The sequence below is a fragment of the Harpegnathos saltator genome, unplaced genomic scaffold (genome assembly GCF_003227715.2).
Source record: "Harpegnathos saltator strain DR-91 unplaced genomic scaffold, Hsal_v8.6 scaffold397, whole genome shotgun sequence".
NCBI lineage: Eukaryota > Metazoa > Arthropoda > Insecta > Hymenoptera > Formicidae > Harpegnathos > Harpegnathos saltator.
In genome coordinates, this window is record NW_020230202.1 from 99,543 (window position 1) to 123,179 (window position 23,637).

At 44.2% G+C, this 23,637-nt stretch overlaps 1 protein-coding gene across 4 annotated transcripts in view; it reads right to left on the reverse strand.

The window, feature by feature from the left end:
* DAAM (disheveled-associated activator of morphogenesis-like protein) overlaps positions 1–23,637 on the reverse strand; it is a 107,543-nt gene that overhangs the window by 74,085 nt on the left and 9,821 nt on the right. For 2 of the 4 annotated variants that reach the window (XM_025300991.1, XM_025300988.1), the window contains exon 1: positions 17,284–17,861. The exons of 1 other annotated variant lie outside the window; for it this stretch is intronic. The gene's annotated coding sequence lies outside the window, so the exon portion shown is untranslated. Of the gene's footprint in view, positions 1–14,107; positions 14,327–17,283; positions 17,862–23,637 lie in introns of those variants that run through there. One more of the 4 variants, XM_011141853.3, reaches the window with a different exon arrangement.

Below are 23,637 nucleotides of genomic sequence, written 5' to 3' on the forward strand. Positions count from 1 at the left end.
AACGGGTTTGACTGTTACGCGGCTACTTGAATTGAACGCGCTCGTTCGCATCAACGCGATATCCTAATCGCGAGCTATTTACAATACAGCGATTACCTCGTGCGGCATTTTAATTTATAATTTTGGAGAAAGTATCTCACGCATGCAGGAATGTCGCCGAATCGTCCGTGCCAGTTGACTTTTTAATACAAACGAGCGAGTTTGAATTAATAGCAATCGGGCTGCAGGCGCGCGAATTAACAAACGAACAAACGCAATTTGTACGGGTGAAAGAACGTTGGATTGGATGACATTACGTTGGTCTGCGCGCCTCGGAATTTCGCAGACCGTACCGTAGAAGTGATTGATGACGCGGCTAATTTATTCGTCAATTTGGAAAATAGTTTACACGGAGAGAGAACGATCGCCGTTGATACACGCCGATGATTAAGATCTTGGCCAAAGAGGAACCAGGAATGTGGACAAAAATATACACGGTGGCGGAATTATGCGCGGTAAATGTGCGGGTGGGAAAGATCGATGGTTGGCACGATGATATCCGTCAGTGGAGACAGTGATGCAGCGTTTACGTAATCGAAAAAGTAAAATAACGAAAACACATGCGGGTGATTTCGCGCAAGTTTGACGGAAAACGATTTGGATATTCCGGGAACTCAGTACCATAGCGCGTAAACGGAGAGAATTTGGAGGACGAGCGACGGAGACATTCTCGAGCCCACGAATCCTCGTTCACCCGACGAGCGACGAATTTCGACGACGATTAGCGCGTTTAACACCGTTATCGGCGAACAGCGTCGATCCATGTACGCGAAACACCGCGAAACATCCTGTAATAATCTCTAAGGAGCAATAATCCCGTCGTTATGAGCGGTTTAACGACACCTTCGATCAAGGTGGTCGCGATAAAACGCGCGTCTCGCGAAACCATCAAAATTCCCCCTCGCGTGGTCCCCCGGCCGCTCCGTGGTGAACCCCGCTTTTCTCGCGAGACCACCCACTGGGAGGTGGATGACGTCGACGTTATTGGAGGACACACTGTGGAGACGTGCAAGACGCGTTTTCCATGGCGTCCTAATCGGTGTCAACTACTGCTGCACGTATCGACCTACTCTCTCGGGAAGACCCGTTACGCGATATCTTCCTCTCCGTTCCGCGCGCGCCACGGTATCGGCCTTCGCCTCGCCGCTTTCGGCTCTTACGTCGCGCTGTAGTGCCAGGTAGTAGTACACACGTAGTCATCCGGTCTGACCAACCGTCGTGTCCAAATCGACAAAGCGTTAAGGTAGGCGGGTAAAGGCTATCGATGAACGTTCACGCGCGACTCATGATCGGAATGAAAAATGCGCGAGGAGCTCGCGATTTGGCTGACTCGCCAGTCGCTGCCGATCCCGAGTCACTCCGATCGAGCAAGGCGGAATTAACCCATTACTTCCCAAGCGGACATTTTATAATCGATAGGTTTTTGGCTCAGAAAAATTCATGTGATAAAATCACATGAAAACTAATAACAAAATGTGCTTTCCCACGTAAAAAGAAATCTGATCTTTAAGAATGTGGAGTCATAATTTTGGAATTATCAACTGATCATTAAATATGGCGACTCAAAGTTGACAAACATTTTTCTATCGACTATGAGCTTTTTACCGGAGAACTTCGAAAAATTTTGTCCAGAGCTGCCAGGAACAATTGAATTGACAGAGTTTGTGGCTACTCGAAGGATAAACAATGATTATTGATTTTATTTTTCAATTGATTCAAGATGGTGGATGCAATATAGCGACCAAATACGCGAAAATCATACTCCATTGTGATTTATATGTGTGAGTAGTCATTTCTTATGTTTTGAGGTCGCTGAACACGAATCTTAGGTCCGTTTTCAATTTTGCAATATGGCGTCCGAGTGCCACGAGAATCATACTTTATTGCAACTATGTGTGTGGGTACTTATTTCATATGTTTTTAAGGTCGCTGAACCCAAATCTGGAGATGTTTCCGCATGGAAAGAATGTATGTTCAGTCATGTATGTTGAATCATATTAGGAGTACAAATAAGTTTCCGCCGTTTGACAAAAGATGGCTCCACCAGAAGATTATGTTGAAATTGTCAGATGTAAAACGTAATATCGTAAGTTTGGACATCTGGTAACAACATAACCTTGAAGTATTAGTGACTCCGTATCAGCATCACATAATTTTTTTCGCGCGAAAATGTCAAGTTTTGTGCCGAATAAGTGTCATTTGCGGGAACTTTTGATTTACTTCTTTAATTTGAAAAAATCTGAGGCGCATCGATTGCTTGTACAAGCATATGGTGAGACTGCTTTAAATTCACCAAGTTGTCGTGAGTGGTTTCAAAAGTTTAAAAACGGTGAGTTTGACGTGGAAGACAAAAAACGTAGTGAAAGGCCGAAAATGTACGAAAACACGGAATTGGAAGCATTATTGGAGGAAGATTCGTGCCAAACGCAAGAAGAACTTACATTAGAAGTGACTCAACAAGCAATTTCACATCGTTTAAAATCGTTGGGAATGATTCAAAAACAAGGAAATTGGGTTCCATATGAACTGAAGCCGAGAGACGTTGGACGCCGATTTTGCACGTGTGAAATGCTGCTTGCCAGACATAAAAGAAAGAGTTTTTTGCATCGTATAGTCATTGGTGATGAAAAATGGATCCACTACGATAACTCAAAGAAAATCATGGGGACCACCTGGCCATGCTTCAACATCGACAGCCAAACCGAATATTCATGGAAAAAAAAACTCATGCTGTGTATTTGGTGGGATCAGCTTGGTGTCGTATATTATGAGTTGCTCAAACCGAGCGAAACCATTACTGGAGCTCTCTACCGAACACAATTAATGAGATTAAGCCGAGCACTCAAGGAAAAACGCGCCCATTACTACTCCAGACACGACAAAATTATTCTCCTATATAACAACGCTCGGCCACATGTTGCAAAACCGATCAAAACCTATTTGGAAACACTTAATTGGAAAGTCCTACCCCACCCGCCGTATTCACCAGACATTGCCCCTTCCGATTATCACTTGTTTCGGTCGATGGCACATGGCCTGTCTAAGCAGCGCTTTACATCATATGAAGATACTAAAAATTGGGTCGATTCGTGGATAGCCTCAAAAGATGAAGAGTTCTTTCGACGTGGTATCCGAATGCTGCCAGAAAGATGGGAAAAAGTAGTGGCTAGTGATGGACAATACTTTGAATAAAACGTAATGTACCGTTCTTTCACAATAAATTCCTAATTTTTGATAGAAAACGGCGGAAACTTATTTGTACTCCTAATAATTCGATAAATTCATTTATGATGAACATACCAATAACGTACGCGCATGGATGCCAATATATTGAAGGAAATATATTGAAGGAAATATTCGGAAAAAATATAATAGATAATTTTGATAATTTTGAAGACAGTATGACACTCGTCAATATATAACGATGGTTATGAATAACATTACGTTCCACGTACCAAAAAGAAACATCTTGCACCCATTCTCAGATTTTTTTTATGAACATCTAAACCAAAAACCAATCGACTATAAAATGTCCGCTTGGGAAGTAATGGGTTAACACGCGGTACGCTGCTGATCGAAGAACGATGACGCGTACGTAAGCGTTCACTTCCTAATGGAACTTTGACGTCTCTCTAAATTTTACCGTGCGACGAGTTCTACAACTTGACTTGTTCTTTTATTCCGCGCCGTGTCTCAAGGGAGAGCTTCTTAGAGATTCACGTGTCGCTTCTGCGTGAGTATCGTCGCTAATAATTTACGCGTCCCGTTAAGCGTCATCGCGTCTGTTCTAACGTCAACTATAGATAGCACATGCCGCCCCTTGTGACGCGAGACGGCTCGTCTGTTATTCAGCGTGGGTGCGTTCGCAGTCGCGTAGGCTCATTCACGGATTTATTTTGCTATGCCGTTCTCGTTCGCGGTATACCGGTTTCTTAATCCCGTGACAAAGCGCACTCCGCGTCCTCGAACATGTACTTTGCGCTTCTTTGACCGACCGCATCCGCGAGGATCGAACGAGTCCGGGACGAATCTATAGCCAAGTGTGTCGCCGATTGTTGAAATTGACGAGGTATATCGTAGTAAAATACACACGCGAATGAGTACTGTTAGACATAACGTGTTTCTCCTTTTCGTCTTCGAAGACAAAAGTTGTTCATTTAGCTGGACGCATTGCACACATTCACGGTGTATGTGTATGTGTGTGTGTGTGTATGTGCGTACGCAAATGAAACTATATGGTATAAATAATATTAATAACTAACATGGTAAATAATAATATGGTATAAATAATATTAATAAAAAGATATGTGGTAAAAATAATATTAATTCTCTAATTAATATGTAAAGAGAATTTTCTTAGACAAATAATATATAGCATACGAAAATTTGTAGGATATCAGTTAGTCAAAGTGATACGCTCCGGGATGAAAAATTAGAATATCTGAATGAAAGGCGTGTCGCGTGGAATGTCACTAGTACCTTTAACATCTAGAACAGAATAGTCGATGACGTCGGTCAATGCTTCGATCCAGCGGGAAGAAGGCTGTCGATCAGACGAGCCACGCGGCGACCTTTCCAGAAGCCGACACGCCTCGCGAACACCTGCTGCTCGGCACAAATCGTGGCACACTGACCCGAGATGCGTTTTAGAATAAATTTAGTGGACGGCTGCTCCGTACACACGCACACATTAACGGTGCGGCCACGGTCCGATATAGGAGACGCATTTTAATTTGCTAGACGTGGAGAGGGACCGTGTCAACGTGCTGCGGTATAGCGGCTGGCATTGTTTACGACTCGGGTGTGCGTGATAGGCAAGACTAATTGTGGCTTCTCGGCACGTAAATGACCGGACATTAGTTGTAGGCGCGATAGCGTCGACTGGCAAGTTCCTCGTGTCTCTTCCGAGATTAGTTAAGATGTTTATACAAGTTTTATACAAAGTCCAATTATTGGCATATTGAATTCATCAAACAGTTCCTTCGGATAACTTTTCAATAAAAATAGAAACAACATTTCAAGCAGCTTTCCGATCAACCCAATGTATTCGACTCTCGTCGAGTTTACTGATCGCGCTTTTTTCTTTTGAATAGAACATGTTTTCATAAAGAAGTGTATAATTATACTGAGTGAGGCATTTTAATCAATCCATTAGAATATCTTTTAGCCTTTATGTCTGAGGCAAAAACGTTACAAGCAAAAGTTACGCAAAAGTTAAGCAAAGGGGAGCATCAAATAGTCTAATTAAATTTTTGGCCCGGGACTCATTTCAAGCCGGATAAGTCACCCAAGTCAATTTTTTGAAATAGCAATGTACATATTTTATTACATATTTGGATTCTACACTTGAAAACAAGAGAATTTTGTTTTTGGTCATTTTTTGCTAAATTCAACGTTTCATTATGGAATCAGGAAAATGAGTTTTCAAACAATTATTTATTATAAAGCGTAGAAGAGACCACATATTGATGGTAGGACTAGATTGTGAGCTAGAAGCTCACTGGGCCCGATTAAGCCCAATCCGGTCTTGGCTTGACGCTTTTATTGTAAACACTGCTTTTTTATTGCAGATTTTGATTTGGTTTTCAAAACACATTTGGATGTAGATTAGTAAGATTTTGGGTCTAATACGCGTAGTGGGCCCAATTTAGGTCTTGGATCAATTTTTTAACAGTTGTTACAAGCGTCAGTCAAGACTGGACTGGGCCCAATCGGGCCCAACGGGCCCCTAGTCCACAACTTAGTCCTATCGTCAATATATTGTCTCTTCTACGCTTTGTAATAAATAATTGTTTGAAAACTTATTTTCCTAATTCCATGATAAAGCGTTGAAGAGTATGGTCCCTTTGAACCGTATAACTTTTGTTTGAAACGTTTCTGCCACACACGTAAAGGCTAAGAGAGATTGATTAAAATGGCCCACCTTGTATAACATGCTTCATACGTGATTCATTATTTAACAAGTGCGGAAATGTCATTCCCCACAATAATAATGCAGAGTTTGTGCGCCCCATTTGTGCGCTCGCAATCCGTTTGGCGATATTCCAATTTTCCCGTGAGAAGGAATCACGCAACGACGCTCTTCGTGAAGCTGCTCCCATTGCCCAGATTTGTCGCGCGCGACGCGATTGCTTGATGAGATATTCAATTTTTCTGGATTTACGCTGCTTAACACCGTTGCCATCGTGCGTGCACTCTCGTGTGCGTCGAAAGCACCCCGAAAGTGCGTCGCGAATGAAGACCAATTCGCGGTTTCTGGAGCGGCCGTTTGCACGCGTTTTATTATCGCGACGCGCCCGTCAACGAGGATAACACGGCAGGCTCCCGTAACTACGGGAAATTCGCGGCCGTTCGCTTATCAGCATCCGTTCTAATCGCTCGTCGCTTTAACCTATCATCGCCCCTCCCTCTGCCGCGTGCTCCCTCGACGGAAAAAGAGAAGCTGAGAGCTCTCACGAGCTGCTGCACTGTGGCGGCGGCAGCGCGCCTTCTCATGCATGAAGTTTCCAACGTCGAATCGCGACCGGAATGCAACAGGAGCGCTGGAAAAATCGCTCGCCCGGATCGGCGATCGACTCAGCATAACGAGCCGCAAAAATAGCGGTCCTACTGACCCAGTACGGCGCGCGGATGAGAAGCGCGAGCGTATTCGTAACCACGCCTAGGGATCGCGAGCGCGCGCTCGCGGGTGATCTTCTTGTAGATCCCGTGTACCGATTAAAACATCGCCGTAATACAGAGCTGTCGCTTTGGTTATTGCACTCCATCGAGCCGAGCAACGCTGAAACAGACTTCTTATTGATCCTCAAGTTACAAGTCGCAAATTTGCGACATTTATGCTATGCGCGAATCCAGACATTTTTCCGGGAAACAAATATCGCCGTTAATAATTTTTTATCGTTGAAAATTTATTGAAAATGTTCGATATCGCATTTTTGAATCGAATAAATAACGTTCGAGTAGATTGATTTTTCTCTGAGCCCGAAACATTTATAAATTCAAATTGCTCATGCTTTCGAGACCATCCGTACAGTGTTCGTGAGCATTCTTCGGGTTGTGGGTTGGACATGTCTATGTCTCAATCAACATTACACACTTGAGCTCATATTCTGAAGTCTCTTTCATCACTAAAAGTGGCTTACAGCCAAACAGGAGGCTTATAAACCACTTTTATAGTCACTTTTAATGGTAAAAGAGAGTTTGGAATATATGAGAGTCTTGGTACATGACATAAAACCGATGTGTGATCCACTTAGAGATATCGGAAAAATGTATAGAATTAGACATCTCTTATGGCCGGTCTAAATTAATCGACATTGTCCACCATTGTCGACGTTCGTATAACATTTCGTAGAGATCGATTATGATAAACGAATTGCTCGCTCGCGCTTCCGGAGTCGCTATCACCGGCATCGTCACCGCGGTGGAAAAGGTTCTCATCGATTTGCTCTGGTTTCTATCTGCAACATTTGTTTATTCGTCTATAGTTAACGGGCACTGGCCGCGTTCCATTTACGCGTTCGTAATACCACCGTCGTAGCCGAGCGTTTGTCACTTTAGAACCGACAAATACGAATCCTTGATCTGCTCAAAATTTTGTTATTTTCGAAGTAATAATTCGGCGGTATGATGTTTGAAAAATAAGTTCGATCATTTGGCATAAATACAATTTATTCATTATTAATACACGTGTACCCATCCGATCGATAATCTCCCGAAGTGAATGTTGTTTCTTTCCTATTAGATTGGTGCAAAATTTATTGCGGTTTTTATCATTTTAAGTTTGCCGCCGATTTTTCTAATTAACGTTATCTTCCGTTATAATCATCATTGTAAATTCATCATTGTAAAATATCATTGTAAATGTAAACAATGAAATTACTGATTTTAGCTTACGTCTATCATTTTCATTCTTTAGTTGTTGTTGAATATAACCTCTTAAATTAGTCATGGAAAGAAACAAATTCGCGCGATTTTGTTGCATGAGTTTAAATTGGGGTGTAAAGCAATAGAAACTGCTCGAAATATCAAATTTGATTTTGGCGAAGAGTCAATTGGTGGACGTATAGCTCAACACTGATTCCAAAAATTTCGTGATGGAAACCAACGCCTTGAAGATGAGGAGGAGAGTCGTCCCGAACAAAAAATTGTTAGAGCCATCCTTATGAAACATAAGGAAAGTAGGATGCCCTAAAAAAGGATGTCTCATTATTACCACATTAAGCCCCGAGATGGGTCTTTTAGGGATACTTTAGATTTTATGAAATAAGGCTTTGATAAGGAAAGTTGAGAAGGGCCTTGGAAGGATTTTTTAAGGATGTCTTAGATCTAATAAATAAGGTTTTGATAGAGAGAAAACTGATAAGGGCCTTAGAAGAATTTTTTAGGGATGCCCTAGATTTTACGAAATAACGCTTTAACACGGAAAACTGATGTGGGCCTTAGAAGGATTTTTTAAGAAGAATACTTTACATATACAAAATCAAGTTTTGTTATAGAAAATTAATAAGATCTGAAACATAATAAAATTGTCATAATTTAGTATTGTTTTAGTAGGTACGTTCTAACTGGTTAAAGATTTTTTAAATATACGGCAATTAAAAACAAATTTTATTAGTTTTATTAGTTGCCATATTCATTAGTTTCTTCCAACGATTTTTCTACTATTGCCTTCGTTTTGAAATGCAGCAAACTTTAATAAAGTAGCAGAGTTTTTATGTGTAAAGAATGCTATATTTTATTATAAAGTATGCTATATTTTTAAAATAAAAAATTCTTGGAACTAACAAGGTTAGTTAAGAAGTAAAGAAATTACAGTCTAAATTTCTTGGAATAAAAAGGAATATTTTTACTCGAGCAATAATAAAAATATTTCCTTATAAGGCCCTATTAATATTGCCTTATAAAGACCCATTAAACCATTTGTTACACATCTTGTAGCTCCCTTTCTACGCTTATTATCCCTCCTATTCCTTAATGTTAGGGGAAAATAATCAGCCCCTTAGCAAAGCCGTATTAATTTTTCTACTCAAGGTGAACGTCCTTCAGCTATAGATAATAATGATTTAAGAATTATTATTGAAGCGGACCCACATAAAACAACTCGAGAGGTTGTTTCCCGTTTGGAGAAATGTGTGCAGGCCAATCATTATTTTGCCAGGTCTTTATTTTAACCAATAAATATAATTTTGAACTTATATGCGTCTTTATACTCAATTCGTAAAAACCGCAATTATTTTTGCACCAACCTAATACAAATTGTGAGCGGTGTATCGCTTTTTTCGCAAGCTGGATCCAGCCAAGTGAATCGTTTCGCAATTCATTTCCTTCTATTTTACAAACGAATTTCCTTCTGTTTTACAAACATTCACTCCACGTACATTATGAGATGCGGTTGAGCCTGCTTTGCTCGCTCAGGAAATGTGTATCGCCGTCTCGGAAGTTTTCGCAATACGGATCAATGTTTCGACTGCAGCTAGAGGCGTTAGAAATAAATACGGAGTTGCGGGTGCATCGCGCTCTACATACAAACAGAAAAGAAACGTGACGTTGAGACCTCTTATACCCTCTCGGAGGTCGATAATATCCGATTACGGCTTTGAAGATAAAAGTTGAGAAGCACTGTGACTCAGGTCACACACCTATTGCTGCTACCTATTGCTATCCCAAACGTCTGGAGAAAGCGAACGCTGATCGATCGCAGGTACCTGTCTGCCACTTGATCCCTGTCGCCCGATGATTTAATTAAGGGCGCCCCGGTATCAAGGGCTGATGTATCCGGTGTACCGTTACCTTCTGCGTCATTATCGGATCGCCCCGGGGACGTCGACATAATAGGCTAAAATTCGCTTTGTATCATCCACCATCGATGTAATGACGGTGTAGTTATTCGAGGCCAGATATTGTATGCGTTGAACAAAGCGCACAAAATCACCGTCGCGAAAATGTTCCGATCGTTTCTCGCGTGGGAGAAATGTCGAGAGGCCGCTGATAGAATTGAATACTTCTGCAATATGTCCGTGTTTGATTTTTTCTACCACATTGACAGCGACGTGAAGCGGCGAGAAATGGCCGCGAATTTTTAGCGAATTAGCAGCGACGCGATTACCGATGAATCCCGAGACTTTCGCGAGAGAACGAGCGACCTTCCGAACCTCTCGCGAATTCTATTCTTCGTGACAGAGAGCGACCCGGAGATCTTGGCAGACGTTCAAGCGCCCGCTCGGTATTCGTCGCGTCGCTCACCACGACCGCTACGTTCTTCCTTTTTTCTTTTTCCTTTTGCGAAAACGGCCAGGCGGTTTCTGCACCCGCGATTACGCGCTCTCGAGATTTTCTAAGATCGAGGTCGACCCGAATTGTGTGACGGACAAGGAGAGAGGATCGCAGGAAACCCGGTTACATCGTGTCGTTTGATCCGATTTACATTCCGAGTTCGCATTAAAAAGAAGACGGAGAGAAGGCGAAAGAGCAAAAGAGACGTGACAGAGAGAGCCAACGTGTTTGCGCGACGGTGCTGTTGCACGATCGCAACGGCCGAATGGAGAGCCAATCGGAATATTAAGCGAGTAATCCTTAAACGGCTTCGTTGTAACGTACACACAATTTGCTTTTCCTCTTTCTTTTTTTTTCTTCCTCCTCCTCCGTGCGAAGAGGCGCGTTCGGTATGTGCGGAACAAGCGAGCACAAAGTAGCGCAATGAAGTCACCGAGAGAAAGAGAGAAAGAGAGAAAGAAAGAGGGGAAAGAGAAGGAAAGAGAGAGATACAACGTGCGGCCCTGCGCCGCGCCGCGCCGCGCCGCGCCGCGTCGCCTTTTGACAGCAGAAAAATTGCATACGCGTTTGGGCCAGAAGCGTCGAGTTCGAGAATAAAAAGAGCACCGAGAAGCATACGGAACGTCCATCGGCTTCGTCGCGAGTCGGAGAAGGGCTTGTCCGGCCGGCGATCATTAAGGCGACCGTTTATATACCGCTCTCGTGTGTGTATCCTTTCTTTTTACTCTTTTTAACAACGTCGCGACTTTGCTCAATGAGTCTCGCGAAGTTGACTCTCTCGGGCCCAAAATGGCGCGTAGCGAGGCAAGAAGTAGTCGCATATCGAAGCGAGCCAGCGGCGAAATCGAACGGCCAATTAGAAGTTTTGGCCGAGCATCTTCCACTTGTAATCGACTTTGCCACCGACGAAGGTACTCGCGCTCGTGCAGGAAATGTAGTTACTCGTAGTGGCGACAAAAGTGCTCGTTCTCGTTCGACTTTCCGATTCGGTTCTTCGAGCCAAAGTTTCGCCAATACCGCGCGACGTGTGACTCCCCCCCCTCCCTCTATCCATTTTCGCGGATTTCGCGAATTAAATGACGGAGCTCTTCCGGAGGTTTGCGTAACCTCCAGAGACGAGAGAGACGAGGTGAAAGAAACAGAGAGTCGCGGATCGTCTTCCTCGTTGACATCTCTCGGACGTGTCATCCCTTCGTCGACCGGTGAATTAATAATCGCCGGGGTATCGTTTTCTACGCAGAAATTATGTATGCCGATCGAAGATCCGCTCTTGAGCGTAATCGCCTATTAGAGACGCGTCCTTGTTCCGAAAACCTTTTCTCTCTCACCGGTATTTTCTCTTGTTCACCGGCTCATTGGCTTATTGGCTTCTTCGCAATGCTACCGCAAATTTATCTTCAGCACTCTCGATATCACGGTGCTTCGGATGTAGGCTGGATATTAGGCTTATCTGGGCTAATGACATCACTGTGCGAGTTTGCGGCATCACTCGGCTTATTGGGGTATTCGTCATGCTCACTCGAATTATTATTAGCTGCGGCGGCCAGGCGCTCGTATTTCGAGTGCCGAAAATTTCAACGATTTCACCACGAAATCCTTCGAAGACGCGTTTGCAACGCGGTATTTTCTCTAGACTCTTGAAAAAATTTAAGATCGGGTAATCCTCGTAAGAGAAAGAAACGTACAGTAGAGTCTGGTTAGAGTGATATACAAATAAATGATTAACTTGATCTCTTCTCGTAAAAATGCCGTTTGAGAGAAAATTTAACTTTGCGGCGAGTCGCCGAAATGTATTTACATTCATAATTAGGAAGTTGCTGCGTATACGATAATTTCGCGTTAAACGCGTAAAAGCCAAGAGATCAGTAAGAGACTTTCTCGTATTGAAAGAAAGCCCGATATATACACTCGATTCTTTCTCTCTCGAGATTCACGCGCAACCAAATACTACAATCGATTGCTCAAGCCATGTTAGAGCAAGTTGTACGATCAACTGGTCGTTTTATCGCCGCGAGATCGGTTCTTCTCTTTTTCGACATTGCCGGAAGAACACGCGTGTTCGCTCGTTAATTATCGGTGCGGTGTCGTATCATCTTCCCGCTTTCAGTATTGCGTAATTACGCGCTCCGTACGGGATTCACTCGAGTAAACAAGCGCCCGCCGGCTCAAAAATAACCGCCGCTTTCGAATCGGTAAATCGTGCGTGGCGAAGGACTCGCAGACATACGCGCGAATAGAATAAAAATCGTTCGCGACACGAGGACAGGGGTGGTGTCCTTAGACGCGATGGTGCATCTCAGGCGTCAAGAGCGCACTCGCAAGTAAACCTCGGGGAACGTCAGACGCCGATTTGTTTCAAATTTTTTATAGTTATTTTTAATGTCAAAATATAAAGAAATCTGTTATTATTTTTAGCTTAAATTAATTTTTTCAATTTTTTCGAAATTTCTTCAGTTTTTTGTTCATTTCTTGTTCATTTTCTACCAGATTTTGACGTTAAAATGAACTTAAAATGTTTACTGGATAGTGATTTTACAAAATCCCGCCAATGTTCTACCTATCAGGAGGTACCTCGAAAAAAGTGCACAATCAACTATGCGAAAATTCGAGTGAATTCCTTGCAGCATTCCAAGAACTTTTTGTCTTCTGCAATTTCCCCCCAAACCCCACCATTCTCGAGTAAAAAATTCAGAAAGTTTGAAAATTTCAATTTTGGAGGCTGAATAAGTGAAATTAGTTTGCGTTATAAAAAAAATGCTTCAGACAAAAGTTTCATTTTTTTTTACATAGAATCGATTGCCGATGTGAAAAAGAGGGGTTCCCATTTAAGAAAAAAAAGTTGACCTTGAATGACCTTGAACCCTTCACCCGAGATCAAAATTGTTGATGGCATCGAATGTCCCCCTTAGAACTGAGCAACATTTGTCTGACATTTTTTCTAGAAAATATCATCCTCGAATTTTATTCAGCCGGCCGGATTAAAATGGGACACCCTGTATATATATATATATATATATATATTTAAGAAATATTGTTTTAAATATGTATAAAATAGTGTACTTGTGCAAAACTTGAAAAATATCGAAAAAATTGAAAAAATTAATTTAAGCTAAAAATAATAACAGATTTCTTCATATTTCTTCATATAAAAAATAACTATAAAAAATTGAAAACAAATCGGCGTCTGACGTTCCCCGAGGTTTACTTGCCAGCTAGCACGTGCTTGCTGGCGCCATTAGCGCGTCACGATGCATTGATAATTGCATATCTCTCGCGGAAATAAATTTCCGCCGTAATAAATATTCCTCGGCATGCGGGAAGCTTGAGACCGCGATTCGCGGACGCGGTTAATGGAAGATATGACGGTTACGTAAGTCCCGTCGATGGAGCGCCGATCGTCTGCAACGCACACGGGATATGTACGTCGCGTCAGTAACGAGCAGTCACGCCGTAGCATCTCCATAACAGTTATAATTAACAGTTATAATTAACGACTAATTAACTCGCGAAGTGCCGATGATCGGCTTTAGCGGTGAAAATAACCAAGCCAGGGGTAATTTCCACGTATCCGTCCGTTTCTCAAGCTTTCGGCTGCACGCCATAGTAAGGCATAGGGCGCATAAAATATGTAAGGGCGATTGAGCGTATCATTTTAATATTCGATCCAACACCAGTCCCCGGCGTGTTTGGCGCGTCGATGAAAGACGATCGGTTATTTCCGGCTAGCAATTGTCAGTTACTCGGCGCACATTCGTTTATATTAGAAAATAACCGCTAAATTGTTCGCACTCACGCATTAAATGGCAGCCCTCTCGACGCGGGATGTACTTTCCGCCAGATATCCGTTTAGATCCGAGACGCGAGAAATGTTTTTCTCTCTCTCTCTCTCTCTCTCTCTGCCTCTTTCTCTCCGTGCCCTTTCTCCGTCAGCGCTGTGTTGCACTCATCGTTGCATCAACAGTTCGGATTTATGCGCAGTCTGCCCTTTCAAGATGTGCCCAAACTCCGGTCGTTATGAGCCGCCATGAGACATCATGCTCCGAATTATAAAAAGAAAAAAAAAGTAAAAAGCGCGACGGAACAAATGCGTGCAATGTTTCTCTTTGCCCTCCGATTGTTCTTTTTTCTTCTCTCCTCGTTTGTTTCTTTATCTCTTTAGTATTTTATCATTCAAAATCAAGTGATCACACTCAATCCAAAGAGCGCGTTAATCTCATCACGTTACTTTGTCTCATTCACGTATGAATTGCGTACATTATGAATAAATTTTTACTTTCGTATCGTCTTCCATTCTTCTACGAGCGATCAACACCGTACGGTTTACGCCGCCAGAGTCTTCGACTTTATTCAATCAGGTGATTATAATCGTATTTGCACTTTGCTAATGAGACACTGCTCCTTTTTCTCTGTTGAGAACTCGCGCCAGACAAGATTATCCCGAAGAGGTTGAATAATCGAACGTATTAATCTGATCTCTTCGAAAAGGCGACACGGTCGTGTCTCTCGTAACGCAACGTTACGATCATTAGAGTCAATTTATCAAGCGGATTATCAGCCTCCGATTGGCGTTGCATCAGATATCACAGACGTATCCATCATAATCTTCCTTAGCCAGCCATACACACACACACACACACACTTATACATATGCACACGATTGTTTCCCTTGGCAAAAAAATCCAACGCATACTACGCGTCGTTATTCAATCGTCGTTGCTTTCACGGTGAAGTGCACGCGAAAGAGTCGCGACGGTCGGCTCCATCCTCGATCGCCGTGGCAGGATCGTCGACGCGATAGGTTTCAAAGGTGCTCGTTACCTTTCGACTAATGACGCGCGTAATTACATAAGAATTCCTTCGGACCCGATGTCCTCCATCGCTCATTCTGTCGCGTCCGCCGATCAGAGCGATCCTAATAACGTTAGAGGCCGGCGATCGAGACACACACAGTCGACGGTACCGAGCTCCCATGGATGATTCTTCAATGCCTCGCGCGCGCGCGCGCGCGCGCTGCGTACACTCGCATTTTCCTTCGGAACACACTCGGTTCGCGCGATTTATTACAACCGAGAGATCGATGTCGAGGCGCGATCGCGCGCACGCGCGCGGAGTCGTCACATTTGGCGCGACAGACTGACGTTTCGCGGACTTGTGCGGCCGCGGCGAAGCTCTCGGCGCGCTGCACTTGGCCGCTGCGTGTACGATCGATGAGAGAAAACACATCCTCTCCGGTATCGATGACTCAGAGCTTTTTACAGCGCGGCGTAATCGCCCGCTGAATTTCCTGGACCCTGGCGATCCTCGCTGCGGGATATCTCTGAGTCGCCCGGATGGCTTGTCTCGCGATAACGCGAACGGCAAGTTATAACTCAGTCCTGGCGAACAACTGACATAATTGCTTGGTTAAGCCTTGGTTAAGCCTCGGATGTCCCCGTCTGAGGGGACCTCGTGTAAGTCTAGCAAACTACTCGGATGTCCCCTTTGAGGAGACATAAAGACTTTATCAAAGTGATTATACAGGATAAACTTATGCGAGCGCAAATTTTTCAAAAATACATGATTTCTTGGCGATATACCAAATGATATGGTGCCATTGGTGACAGGATAAACAAGCAAGACTGAGACTGTAGCCTAAAAGGAAGAGACTTTCAAGCTGAAAGTGGATCGTATTGAAGTATCGAGCAGCACAGATCGTTAGCTGCACTACGTCAGAAGAATAACAATTGGAAAAGTAATATTCTTTTAATAAATTTCATTTTGTGGTTTCGTAATTTACAATTAGAAATTTCTGACTCATTTATTTGGTTTACAGAACAATGGCAAAGCGAACCTGCAATCGGTGACTGTTGCACACGTTACCACACGTTAGAAAAATATAAGACAAGATTTTGATTTTTTTTGTTATAAATATGTTCTTCAATGTCTGAAGATTCATATAAGTCAAATATCATTACAATAAATTACTTGATTTCAAAACTACACTACTACGTAATATGACGAGATTCCTGTATGCACATTTTCCTAAAAAGGTGCCGCCGAGCTGTTAGTGGGTAACTCGCGGTAGGGCTCCTGTGAGTGCAAAGGGTTAAACTTTTTGACGTTACAAATAACGGCGTGTTTCATAACCAAATCTCGAGCGGAGATCCTCCGATCGAAAGAGAAAAACTTGGCGCTCCTCGCGCGGAAATATGCCGTGGGCTGAGAATGTTTCGCGAGAAAAATATCGCTGGAGATGGAGAAATCGGAAATACCACTTTGGCACTTTAAACTCGGATGACTCGGCAATCTCTGCGATGCGTCGTTAGTCATTTTAATGTACAACGACGAAGACGGGATAATTGACACGCGGACGTTGCAGACGGCGATTATCGGAGCGCGATTAAGGTGGAATACACGTTTTCATCTCTGAGAGAAAGATAAAAACGTACATAATCTTCCGCTCTTTCTGACTTTCTTTCAATAACTCGTATCGGCGCCGTTTCTCTTCTAAAGTGGAATATCCGTCCGTACGTGCGGACCAGCGTGCGTATTAGGGGAAATTGTCCCAATATTTGAGAGTTGTCCGTGTTTCCGTGTTCCCTCGTTCCCTCAGCTCGACGAAACGCGCGAAGGTGTTGGGTTACAAGCAAAATGCCTTAACACCACGCCTTTGAATTCCAAAGAGACGAAAACGTTGGGTCACTCGCGTGAGGTGTGACGTGCTTTATAAATATAAGAAAGAAGCCACGGCGCGGACGCGGCGTGGAATGCTCGTGGAAGGCGTAACTTTCGTTCCGCGTTTGTAGCGACTAATTTACGACAACGTCGACGAGATAATTAACATGCGTGCATGCAAGTTACCGCGGTATCCTTCGATTCCTTCTCGCTCACTACCCTCAGAGTGGTATAGTAGCCTACTAATATTTATTTATATCCGACAGAGCCGTGCCATGTTCTTCGGGTGACTACGTAATAATTGTTAACCTGTACCTTTGAGTCTCCGCGCCGAGCCGTGTCGCGCAATCTCACGCGGATGCAATTATCGTGCGATATTCGTCATCCTCTCATCGCAGTTCGCGATATCTCTGATATTCGACAACTGGGTCAACAGACACGAGCGACAACATCCCGCTTAACCGAGTGTTTTTGTCGGCGATCATTCAAACACACACACACACACATGCACACACATGTTATAACCACCGTCCCTTTCAGTCGTATTGACTCTGACTTGTTTTAATCGCACACACTCGCACTTGTCACTTGCTGCAATGTCGCGCCCGATTTCTTCTTCGATCGAGCGATTATTCTCGCTCATCCGCAACCCGCGCGTGTTTTATCGATCGGGAGCGCCGTTGCGCAACAACAACGTCGCGGAAACGCAGCTTCGCGAGCGATCCTCCCCGCACATTTCCATCAATTTCCGCGCGAGACGCTCATTCACATGGTGAACCGAACGCCAGGACGGTCCAAGGGAGTCTCCGGCAAATTTTACCCGGAACATGGCACGTGCACACACGTGCAAATGTGTGTATGCCCGCGTGCGTGCGTGCGTGCGTGCGTGCGTCTGCTGTTCACACCACACATACGCGTACACACACACACGCACGCGCGCGCGCGCGTGCGTCCGTTCCGGAGCGAGCACGTGTCACGTGGCCCTAAAGCCTAGCTCACAAGGGCCGGAGGTAGCAATAGTGGATCTATTGTAGTGGGTACCGTCGATGCTGCGCCCGTATGCAGCGATCGTCAACGGAGGGTAGACCCGGCGAGACTCTTCATAGGGGGGAACTCAGTCCTCGCGCTGTAAACCAAACATCTGTTCGAGGCCCCACCACTACCTTGGTCCGTCCCATTTTGCCTTTGGTCGCGCTATATTTTTTTCGTCGTGCTGGAAGGGGAGCTCTGATTAGATACGGTGCGGTATCGCAAGTTCAAGCTTCAGCTAATAGCGATACTCGAAGGAAGGAGTCGGGTCGGGTCGGGTCGGCTAGACTTTCGTGAATTTTCCTCGACGCTCTTCACGGGAACGCCTTACGGCGCTCCGCTAAATTTACTTTCTCGATCCAGTAATTTAGAAGGTATTCGGAATATCATCGCGGGGAAAGTCTTATCTTTGTAATTAGATCTGCGGAACTTTCGTTGCTCCTCGCGTGCGTTCGGCGATCGATCGCATCGTAATTGACGCTGATAGTAGTAGTGAGACTCGATTTAGGAGTTGGCGAGCGTTTTGTACGATTACGCCATTTGAATTTCATTTCGAGGAGAAACAGAGAGAAAGAGAGAGAGAGAGAGAGAGAGAGAGAGAGAGAGAGAGAGAGAGAGACGTACGTGGTCTCTCGAACGTCTGAAACATCGGTGACACAGTTTTCACTCGTGGCTAGGCCGAGCTTGTATTGTCATTAACGCTCTTGCGTGCATTGTCTGCGATCCTTCTTGGCGCGCCCAACGCTGACCCCTTCTTAATAAACCGTGAAACCATTCTAATTACGGCGTTACACGAGTGTATAAACGTCGCCGCGGTGCGGGGGGTGTGGCGCGACGTGAAATTTGCATCGCACTTCCGACGCAAATCCGACATTCGGTGCAACGACTACGCGCGCTCCGTGCGTAGATTTACATCACAATGTAACAATACTCGACGTGACAATGCGGGGAGTAGCGGTGTCTAGTCGCTATTCGATTTTTATATCGCGACAAAAGCGTATTACAGAAAGCGTAGTTGGCCGAGTACATATATATGTGTGTGTGTGTGTGTGTGCAATTACGCATCGCGTACAGAAAAAAAATCCGTGAACCAGTTTACGCGATGTTTGCTGCGGAAATGTCACGATGTCACGGGCTTTTCAACGGACCTTACTCAGGCGAAACCTGAATTTCAGGGTTAAAGCCGAGTGTTGAACGATCGTGAAAGAACGTTGTTTGATCGAATTTTGCCTGAGAAGGAAATCACTTTTAAACAGAAAAAAATGATTCATTGAGGTTGAGAGAGAGAGAGAGAGAGAGAAGTCATTTTTAAATTTAGGAAATTTTAGAAAATTATTAAGTAATGGTGGATAATAAATAATAAATAAATAAATAATGGTAGATGAGATGAATATCCCCGTGAACGCGAGAGAGTACGTGTCGAATGATCTCGGGTGTTCCTTTCTCGTCCTCATCGTCAGCCAGCGCACGGCCAACGAATCTCACCGCGAGCAAACTTGTCGAACGCGCTCGAGAAAGTTGCAAGGTCGCGTATCGATCGCGCCGGCCGAAATTCAAAGTTGGAGAGCGCCCGTCCGTCGCGTCGTCCTACGCGATCGGCGCGACGCGGAATCACGACCGTCCCGAGTTCTAGCCCTAATTGCCGTCAATTGCTGCCAATTGCCCGACGACCGTGCCGCTGCCGTTGCCGTGGCTGTAATTTGCGGCTCGCGCGAACGTCATCGCTACGCGGGGTCGTTGCATATACGCAATGCGATTGCACCGGCGGGCGCGATTATAACGACGATCGCTTTAGCCATGTATAGCGGTCGATCGGTGAACGCGGCTCCGCCGTGACCTGTCTCGCGATCTCTTCGGTGCTTTCCTTTCTCCTCGATGTGCTCTCGTGATTATAATTCGTCGAATGCAGAGAGTCGTCTGGGCAGAGACGACGGATTACACGCGAACGCTGCGAGTTTCACGCGCTTTTACATCGTGGCAATTTCCCAGTCCGCGTGCGAGATGATTTTTAATTGCACGGTAATCTCGCGAGGTAAATTGTATCCCGTCGGCCGGAGCGGGCGAACGACGAAATAACATGGCGCGGCGTAAGACGGACGATTGTTGATTTCCACTTTCCGACGATATAAGCACTTTCCAAATCAAATCGCAACGACTTGAAAACAATACTCGAAGTATCCTCTCCACCTTCGAGTACTCTTAACATTGTTTCTTTCTTGCGATATAACCGCAATGTATGTGTGAATTGCACTGAATTCACGAGTCGTCTCCTCGTTATTGCGATTTAAAAGTATGATATCGAGCGAGATGCGCTACGTGAAGTAGCACGCAATTCTATCGTTGTCCTTGATGCGTTTCTCCTAACAAGGGTTGGCGGTTGCTACCGACAAAGTACGACATCGTGCCGTACAATCACGTGAACATCCCATAAAGAGATCAGGCATGCCCTTCCAAAGAAGTCCGAGCGCGAGCAGGATTCCGAGGTAGGAAGAAATCCTCGGGGAAATGCGGGACGTGTCCCGCTATGTGGATAGCGAAGCGAAAGAAAGACAGTTTTTCAGGCGAGAAGGTTCAGTTGCAATTGTCGAGAATTGCCGCTCGCGATAATGGAATTAAGTTGGAGATGGTAAAAGATATATGTTTGTATGAAAGGAGACGTGTATCTATCGTAAAATAAAGTGGTGCGCGCATATGTTACACCAAAAATAAAATAATTTTAGAACAAGCGGAATCATCTAAATTTTAGAGGATTTTATTCCTATATATGGCCTCGAGAGAATTCCTCTAAGATTAAGAGAAAAATGTTATATATATAACCTAACCTAACACATTATTTTTAAAGTTAGAGGGATTATATATCATATGTATAATGCAAATCTTATTGATTTTAATATAAATTTCCTCTTATAGATTATTCAATCTTTTTCTAAGAGGATTAATATTTATTCTTACTGTACTTTATCCTTATTGATTGTGCTAGTTAATTTGAAAAAAATTATTGTGATGTATAGCGAAAAGTAATATATATATATATATATATATAGATGTATTTCTTGGCTCCAGTTCTACAATAAGTAGGCACGAATGAAATAAAATCGTTATAAGAAGTAAATTTCTAATCAGTTTTGTTATAGACTTCATAGCTACAAAAATGTTGATCATAACCAATTGTGTGAAATATAGTTGAAAGAATGAATATATTATTCAACTGCTTGCAATGGATTATAAATTGTATTTGACCAAATATGAGTAAATTATTTTCGTTATGTGTTACAGCAACACACATACCTCTTTTAAAAAGCGTTCCAAATATTCTGATCCATGAGCATATGATTATTTTTTCATTCATGTCTGGAGGTAGAGCATGACTGAACAAAGGAAGCCGACATTCAAATCAACATATTCCTCTTCTTATAAGAGGAAAATTGATTGATATAAGAGGAAATCTTTTTAGAATAAGAAAAAAATAGTTGGAATAATATCTAATAAATTTTAGATAAATGGTTCACTTTAATCAGTTTATCAAAAGAGGAATCATTTTTTCTGCAAAAGGCTTCGCCTAGAATATGAGACTGTGGGAAAAATCACTTTACAAATAGAATATTTCTTTTTGGATGTATTTCGATCCGCAAACGTAAATCGATTTCGCCGATTTTCAGTTTCAGACAATTTTAGAAGCACCGGAAAAGAATATTCATATTGTTTTCCTCGCTACTCACTTTTCTTATCAAGGATTTTTCTCTCTTGTAAATGCATATTTCGTTAGAATACGGTTAAGCACATCAAAGAGAGTTGCCCATCTGACATTTTCTGCCGCTGCGTTTCGTCTTTCTTTAAGACGGGTTGCTAGAATGCGCGCGCGATGCACTCTGGCGGTGTATTTGTCTCCTGCAATGGAGCTTAATGTAACTTTTTTTGTTTTGTGAGAAAATGACGTCACTGCACCGCTCTTACGGGTGTGGCATGAAGGTTTCGATGTGTACACACGCGCGAGCGTACAATATTTTGGCAGACGTCTCACCAGACCCTCTGACTCACTCGAAAATGAAACATTCGGGCTATTGTGTCCAGGATTCATCCTTAGGCCTCGTACACACGGAGATTACGGCGCAGAGTCACGTAAGATAGCTTTGGGCACGCGAGTAGGTCGCAATCGATACCCAGTATGAATGAATCACGACTCTATTTACGTCGACCTTAACCTTTCGAGAGAGGGGCATCAAGGCCGACTCTCGTGCATTACTCTCGTTGTAATCGCCGCATTGCCGCGCGAGTATGGGGTTGCGTCCGCAGGTTGCTCAGAAATATCACAGATTCCGCAAAAAAGGAGCAACGACAATACCAGCGAGGCCTCTAATTTTTCAAGCAATCGAATAGTCCGTGCTTCATCTTTACTCGCCCATTGCGTCAACGTATACATCATGCGTTAACACCGTAACCATCCGTTACACCATCAAGCGAATTTTCACGACATAGATTTGAGCATAATTTATCTTACATTTGCAATTATTATTCACCGTGACTCGATCGAAACGCACGTTTGAACGTCATCCTCGTGGCGCTCTCCGAAGCGTCACCGAAGCGAGAGGTGAAGTATCTCTTACTCGGCTTCTCACCGACTCACTCCTTCGGGGATCCGATCGATCTTACTCGGTGGCGTCGTCCGAGGTGGAGTTCATTCTCCGTCGCTCCAACGAGCGTCTGACGCGCCGGACAACATCCAACACCTCGCGCATTTTGCAAACTGCGCGCAATGCTCGTGCGAAAATGAAACATTGACAGAGTGACTCCCCATTCGTATCGACTCGTCGACTTTATTCCCCGCGGCTGTACCATTTTTCCTTTCACCCTTCTCCCTCTCCTTGTTTCTCTCTCTCTCTCTCTCTCTCTCTCTCCTTCCTTCTATTCCGGCAGATCTTGTGTGAGGGGAGCTTTAAGGGCGCGCGATGTATGCGCGCAGGGAGCTGACAGCTGTGGTCGATAGCCCACATGGCGCTCTTTGCTCTTGCTCTTGCGCTCTCTCTCTCTCTCTCTCTCTCCCCCCCCCCCTCTCTCTCTCTCTCTCTCTCTCTCTCTCTCTCTGTGTCTCCCTCTCGCTCTCTCGTCGGATACGTGGCATCTATCGATTTTATCGTGCCGTTTCGCTAACGAATGAACAGCCGGACGTTGATTAGAAGGCAACGCTTTATCGTCCCGATAGTTATTGACTCGTCCCGCTCGCTCGCTCGGCGCACGCTCGCCGGAGCGGACGCGGTCCGAGAAGGAAGAAGAAGATGAAGTCCGGATACACTCGTCGCGGATAGTTAAGCCATCGCGTCTTAAATAACGCTCGTCAGGTTCGCGTCCTCGACCATCATTATTTCTCCGGCAAGAACCGACTATTACGATTTCGCGGGGCACGTCGCGTCGGCGCGGAGTCTGCGACATGGTGGGAAAAACGCTCTCTCTCTCTCTCTCTCTCTCGATCGCGAATGGCCGCTGGACGTTAGCGTGTCTTTTAAATCTCGAGGGCGTTCCCTGTATCCCTTTAATCCCTTTTCTTTTTTCTCTCGCCCCCCGTCCGGACCGTTCTCGCGGCCTTTCTATTGCGACGAGCGTCTCTGAATTACTCCCCGCCGATAGCGAGCGAGAAAATGCATC